General features: G+C 51.0%; 1 long non-coding RNA gene across 1 annotated transcript; it reads right to left on the bottom strand.

The window, feature by feature from the left end:
• Positions 1 to 4,298: 4,298 nt before the first annotated feature.
• Positions 4,299 to 6,305, bottom strand: LOC125536292. The gene is made up of 2 exons (XR_007294984.1): positions 4,778 to 6,305; positions 4,299 to 4,707 (listed from the first exon to the last, which is right to left on the bottom strand). It is a non-coding gene; the product is annotated as an uncharacterized LOC125536292 (long non-coding RNA).
• Between the last annotated feature and the right edge of the window lie 540 nt (positions 6,306 to 6,845).

Here is a 6,845-nt window from a genome sequence, read left to right as displayed (position 1 = left end):
TTTCTGAGAAGTCAATGCCTCTGAATACTTAATGATCATCATATCTTGGTGGCCTTGTTGTCAAATAAACAAGCCGGTGAAGAAGATCACACTAATTATTTGTGGAATTGATACAACAAAAAACTAAAAGGCAAATAACAGGTAACAAGTACAATTTAACCTTATGTTTAAAGGTTGGTGGCTTCTGATTCGAATACGATCAGTAAACCGGACCAAAGGGGTTAAGCTAAGGTTCGAATATGACCATATAGCCCCTAGTGGCTTTGGCGTTGCACCGATCAAGAGGGTACCGACAGCTATGTTCTCTTTGGTTCGAATACGACCATATAGCCCCCAGTGGCTTTGGCGTTGCGCCGATCAAGAGGGTACTGACATCTATGTTCTCTTTGGTTCGAATACGACCTATGTTTGAACAGGAAGCCCCCAAATGACCTTGAGAGGTTTTAACGACCCTGATTCGAATACGATCCAAGTCGGACCCAAAAGGGGTTAAGCTATGATTCAGATACGATCAAGAAGCCCCCAAGTGAGTTTGGCCTTGAGCCGATCAAGAGGGTTATGACAGCTATGTTCTCTTTGGTTCGAATACGACCTATGTTTGAACAGGAAGCCCCCAAGTGACCAGGATATTGCAGCTAGATTCGAATACGATCATAAGCTGGACCAAAAAAGGTTAAACTGGATTCAAATATGATCAGCTCCTTAATAGTCATTGGAAAATAAGAAATAACAAAGATGCATAATCTTTAAAAAAAAGAGACCGATGGTCTTACTTTATTGCTGATCATGGTATATACAATGTTAAAGTATGTACATGATGAGAGCCGGTGGCTCAAGTGTAGTATGGTCGAAGTTGAGCAATGTTCCACGGCCGGCGGGTCTCCTCCTCCGACTTACGTGAGTCTTTGTGCTCTCGAACATCAATGAGGTAATACGACCCGTTGTTTAAGTTCTTGCTGACCACAAAGGGTCCCTCCCAAGGTGGAGATAACGTGTGTGCATCTGACAGATCCTGGATGAGCTGGAGCACCAGGTCCCCTTCCTGGAAAGTCCTGGACTTAACCCGGCAGTTGTGATAACGGCGCAGGTCCTGTTGATAAATTGCTAATCGAGCCGCTGCTAAGTCTCTTTCTTCATCTAATAAGTCAAGTGCATCCTGTCTGGCTTGTTCATTATTAGCTTCAACATAAGCCGCCACACGGGGCGAGTCATGACGGATGTCACTAGGCAGCACTGCTTCTGCACCATACACCATGAAAAAGGCTGTGTAACCTGTGGACCTGTTCGGTGTGGTGTTGATACTCCACAGCACCGAGGGTAATTCCTCTACCCAACAACCCGGCGTGCACTGCAGGGGAACCATAAGCCGGGGCTTGAGACCCTTTAAAATTTCCTGATTCGCTCTCTCAGCTTGACCATTGGACTGAGGATGAGCTACGGAAGAAACATCAAGCCGGATATGCTCACGTTGACAAAACTCCTCCATAGCCCCTTGGGACAGATTAGTGCCATTATCAGTGATAATGCTGTGTGGAAAAACCAAAATGGAAGATCACCTTTTTCATGAACTGAACCGCCGTGGCCGCGTCACACTTACTTACTGGCTCCGCCTCAACCCACTTAGTGAATTTATCAACTGCCACAAAGAGATGTGTCTTTTTATCCTAGACCTTTTAAAAGGTCCCACCATGTCAAGCCCCCAGACCGCAAACGACCAAGTGATTGGAATCATCCGGAGCTCTTGAGCCGGCACATGTGCTCGCCGTGCGAACTTTTGACATCCATCACATCTGCTGACCAAATCCTCTGCATTAGCGTGAGCTGTCAACCAGTAAAAACCATGACGAAAAGCCTTGGCCACCAGAGATTTTGACTCGGCGTGATGACCACAATCGCCTTCATGTATCTCGCGAAGTATTTCTTGGCCTTCTTCGAGGGAAACACACCGCTGAAACGCTCCAGAGACGTTGCGATGGTATAATTCTCCATCTGAAATCGTCATTGACTTAGACCATCGGGTTATCTATCGAGCCAGAGTCTCATCCGCTGGCAACTCTCCTCGGGTCATGTAAGCCAAGAACGACACTGTCCAATCTGGGATGACATGAAGAGCCGCCACCAACTGCGCCTCCGATTCAGGAACAGCTAAATCTTCTTCTGTGGGCAACTAGACAGACGGGTTATGCAAAACATCCAAAAAGGTATTAGGTGGTACCGGCTTACACTGAGACCCCAACCGTATTAAAGTATCAGCCGCTTCATTCTTCCTACGGTCAATGTGCTCCATCTGATAACCTTCAAAATGCCCTGCAACATCATCAACCTCCCGACGATAAGCTGCCATGAAAGAATCCTTGGAATCCCACTTGCCTGATACCTGTTGAACAACTAAATATGAGTCACCAAGACATCTGACCCGGCTCAAACTCATCTCTTTTGCCAGTCGAAGACCGTGGAGCAAGGCTTCATACTCTGTTGCGTTGTTAGTGCAAGGAAACATCAGCCGTAACACATAACAAAATTTGTCACCCCGAGGAGAGGTTAAAACAACTCCAGCCCCCGAGCCTTCCAACTGTCTGGACCCATCAAAATGAATAGTCCAATACGTGTTGTCTGGCTTTTATTCTGGCATCTGCATCTCTGCCTAGTCATTAATGAAGTCCACTAGTGCTTGAGATTTAATTGCAGTACGTGGTACATACTTCAATGCATGAGACCCAACAATGGCCCACTTGGCGACTCGTCTAGTGGCTTCTCTGTTTTGAATGATGTCTCCCAAAGGAGCAGAGCTAACCACAGTGATTGGATGATCCTGAAAATAATGTATAAACTTCCGGCTCGCCATGAACACCCCATACACGAGCTTCTGCCAATGTGGATATCGTTGCTTGGATTCAATTAACACCTCGCTGACGTAGTAAACCGGCCGTTGAATCGGATGTTCCTTGCCAGCCTCCTTGCGCTCCACCACAATAGCCACACTAACAGGGCGTGAGTTGGTGGCTATGTATAACAATGACTCTTTCTCAACTGGAGCAGCAAGGACCGGCTGCTCAGCAAGCTGTGTCTTCAGATCTTCAAAAGCAGAGTTTGCCGCATCGCTCCAAACAAAACCATATGTTTTCTTCATCATCTGATACAAGGGCAACGCCTTATCCCCTAGCCGGTGTCGGGGATATACCCCGCGGTATGACCCAGCTGGAGTTGTAAACCGGCTGGGATTTGGTAAACCGGCGGAGAGTTAAGACAGATGGCTAAGAAAGACGGTAAACCAGCGAGTGTTAAACCGGCAGAGTTAAGACAGATGGTAGCACCGGCAGGTGTTAAGTCAATCATAACCCTACAGATAATGTTAAACCGACAGACAATGTTAAACCGACAGACAATGTTAAACCGGCAGACGTTAAGAAGCCCAGGAAGGGAAGTCAAAATAGTTTAAGTCTTAGTCCGAGATGGACTCTACATGTAACCCGCCCCTTTAACTTATATAAGGAGGGGCAGCGCTCCCCAAAGAGGGAGAAGAAAACAACAATCTCTAGGGCTAGACACAATTAAAGGAGAGCCGGTTTACAGCGACTCCCTCGTGATAATAATGAGATCTAGCCTCAAACAACATGTAGGGTTGTTACCGGACGATGTTTCCCGGGGCCCGAAACTGTCTAAATCCTCGTCTTGTGTTGCGTTTCTCGATTCCGCTCAACCCCTCTCAAGATACTACATAGATGCATTGGCCTCACGACTAAGTCCTTCCGCTAGGACATCCGACGTGACAATTCCACGACAGTTGGCGCCCACCATGGGGCACGCGCACGATGGTGTTGAGTTCTTGAAGGGATTTATCTCAGGAATCGAGAAGTTTACAATTGTTCCGGATGAAGAATAGCCGGTTTGGAAGATCAACTTCAAAGACATTGATCCAGATTCATAACCTATGAGGTCTAAGGTTTGGGAGGGTTACGCTGCAGGCTTCAAAACCGGACTGTTGTTATGACCCGGATTCGCATTGTGATTTTTGTTAAGCCGCCTCGAAAACCGCCAAAGGCTGACGGGGTAAGGTCCAATCAAACAGGCTGACCGTGGGTTGCGCTGAAATCAACAACAGTTTTTATGGCCACTAAGTTGGAGCAGTTGTCATAGATCGATATGATTTTTTCATTGTGCTCCAGTCAGATCAACCGAAGACAGTCAAACGGGTTATTCCGTGGTTTGAATCATACAAAAGCGAAACCGGCAGAGGCTACATGATAAGCATCAATTGATTCCGCTGGTTGGCTGTCCGAGTCAATAAGCCATCGAAGAGAAAAATAATCAGTTTTGCTAGAACTCGTCTAGATGTTATATATTCTTATTTTTTAAGTGAATGAGACCAAATTATATCTCATCTAGATGAGTTCTAGGTACTCCCAAAAATAATACAAAGTCAAGTCAAAAAAATGAAAAAAAGAAAAAAAAAGAAGGTGTCACAACCCGGAGACGGATTGGGGCTCCGACGACTCCATGAACAGATCGCCGCCTGGTCTCCGCCGCGCGGGAGCCACCGTGCCGTTCCGAGCCATCCTCCACTCCAAGTTGCCTTCATGGCTTATTCCGAGCCGCCGTTGGAGTTGGTTCTCTCCGCTCTGCATCCCGCAAGATGCCCCCGCTTGCATCCACTTCGAGTGGCGGCTGCGCTGGACAGGCTCTGCAGCCTCGTCACGCTCTTAACACCTGCCTTATCGACCCGGAATCAGACTTCAAGGGAGACATGGATTAGGATTCATCAAGAATGGCCACGAACCGGACAAGCATCAAACCATGCCGGGCCGGCTTCTTCTCCGCTGCGAGCCACCCGCGCTTCGTCTGGTTCCCGAGGCTACGACAGATTGCCTCGCCCGGCCGCGGCTTCAAACGCTGTCGCCTCCACCGGTTCACAGCCGTCAGGCCTCCGCAGCCTCGTCACGCCGTTTCACCTCGCCGGCGTCACCTTCGAACCGCCACTGCATGGCCGCAGCCGCGCCTCAAACCGGCTCCGCCTCTACTTACTGGGGACCGTCTTGAGCCCCCTGCGCTACGCCTCTCATTACTCGGCCCCGAGCTGCCGGCCGCCTCCTCCGCCGTGGTTAGCTCCGGCCGCAGCCTTGCCAAGCCGACCCGCTTCAAGACCGCCCTCGCGTTGCCGAGTTGCCACGGAGAGCCGCCGTCCCCACGATGTCTGCCTTTGTTCTGTGGCTACTCCGTTCCGAGTCGCTGTAGTTGCCGCGGCACCCAAGCCGTTTCGGCTTCGCTGTGGCTGCCCCCAGCCGCCTTCGTGTAAGCTTGCGCACGCGACCCTGAGTTGCCGCGTTGAGCCGCCGTCGTACGCGCCCGTTTCCAGCAGCGGCACGAGCCACCCTGCCGCCGCAGGCCGTCCCTCGCTCAGGGCCAACACCGAGCCAAGCCCGGCCTAGTCTCGATTCCGCCTTCCCGCCGCGCGACTCCGCCTCCAAACCGGCAGTTCTTGAACCGCCACCGGATGGCCCGCCGGTTTAGCTCTGCCTCCACGGCCCCGCTGCCGTCGAGCACAGCGCACCTCAAGCACTGTTTCGACCTCCGCCCTTCACTTCGAGTGGCCCGGTCGACTCGCGGCCGCCGTGACCCGGCCTGCCCAACTATTACCGTGAGTCGCCATGACCCGCCGCGAACCTCTCCTCCGCTGTGAGTCGTTTCCGGCTCCGAAACCGCTGCCGTCTCGTCCTTCCACTGGGCCGCCCGGTGCCTCGTGCCTCCACCACCGTGGCTCTGTTTTCAAACCGCCGCTGATGCAGCCTCGAACCGGACTCATGCCACCTTCAGCGGAACTGCCGTGTCGCCCTCGCATCATCCGCCGGCCTAGCGCCGCCGAGGGACTGCCTGGCGCAACCTTTGCCTGCTGCCGCTCCTGTGGGTCGCCTGCGCTGTTTCCATTGTGCTGCGATGCCCTGCCTTCACTGCTGTTGCCGGCTTGGCCGATAGCCGTGGTCTCAACTCTGAACCGCCGTCACCATGAGGCGCCGGTCGTTTCTTTCTGCTGCTTTACCTCGTCGGGTCTGCCCGCAGCCTGCCCTGTCTATGAGCGCCGTCGGCATGAGCCGGTTTGGAGCGCTCCTGCTGCAGCCTCAAATTACCAACGAGGCCTACGTTCGAGCTCTTCTTTGCTCCGCCTCTGCGTGCGGCCAGCATGACCGAAACTTGAAGGAAAATGAGATGTAGAGAAAGTGGTGTGCTGGTACTGTTGATGAGGAGTTTAGGTGAGAACGTGTGGATGAGGATCACGGGGTAAGGCGATGAGCTGGGTAGGCCCACAGAGAAACGTGCGTGTCCTCGTCGAGCTGAATGGCAATGGAAAAGTTCAGTCGGGCAAAAGGAATAGTCTCAAGCACTCCCTCCCTTCGGAAATACTTGTCATAAAAATAAATGTATTCAGATGTATTTTAATTCTAGATACATCCATTTTCATCCATTTATGCGACAAGTAATTCCGGATGGAGGGAATATTATCTTCTGGTTCTGAGGCTGCAGTGGAAAAAGTGGTTACTGACCACGTGATGGCCAGAGTAAAAAAAAAGTGCTATAGAGTACCTCTGGTTACTCACTTCAGATATCGAGGAGCTATTACAAAAGCTATGTTGCTGCTCTTAGTACATGGAATCAATCCACCAATTCATACGTGAAGACAAAAGAACACGGTACTGCCTGCCGGTTGCACAGCCAATCAAAATCATCAGTGATGCCATGCCACAGGCGGAGTGTGCACCGGCTTCTCTGCATCGGTGTTTACGCGTGTCATGCTGCCCAACGAAGAGGCGCATAGGCCGCCATCCTTGCGATATGGACTACATCGATATGCC

This window comes from Triticum urartu, chromosome 1 (assembly GCF_003073215.2).
Source record: "Triticum urartu cultivar G1812 chromosome 1, Tu2.1, whole genome shotgun sequence".
Taxonomy (NCBI): Eukaryota; Viridiplantae; Streptophyta; class Magnoliopsida; order Poales; family Poaceae; genus Triticum; species Triticum urartu.
Note: the sequence above shows the minus strand (reverse complement) of the source record. Positions and strands in the feature narration are given on the sequence as shown.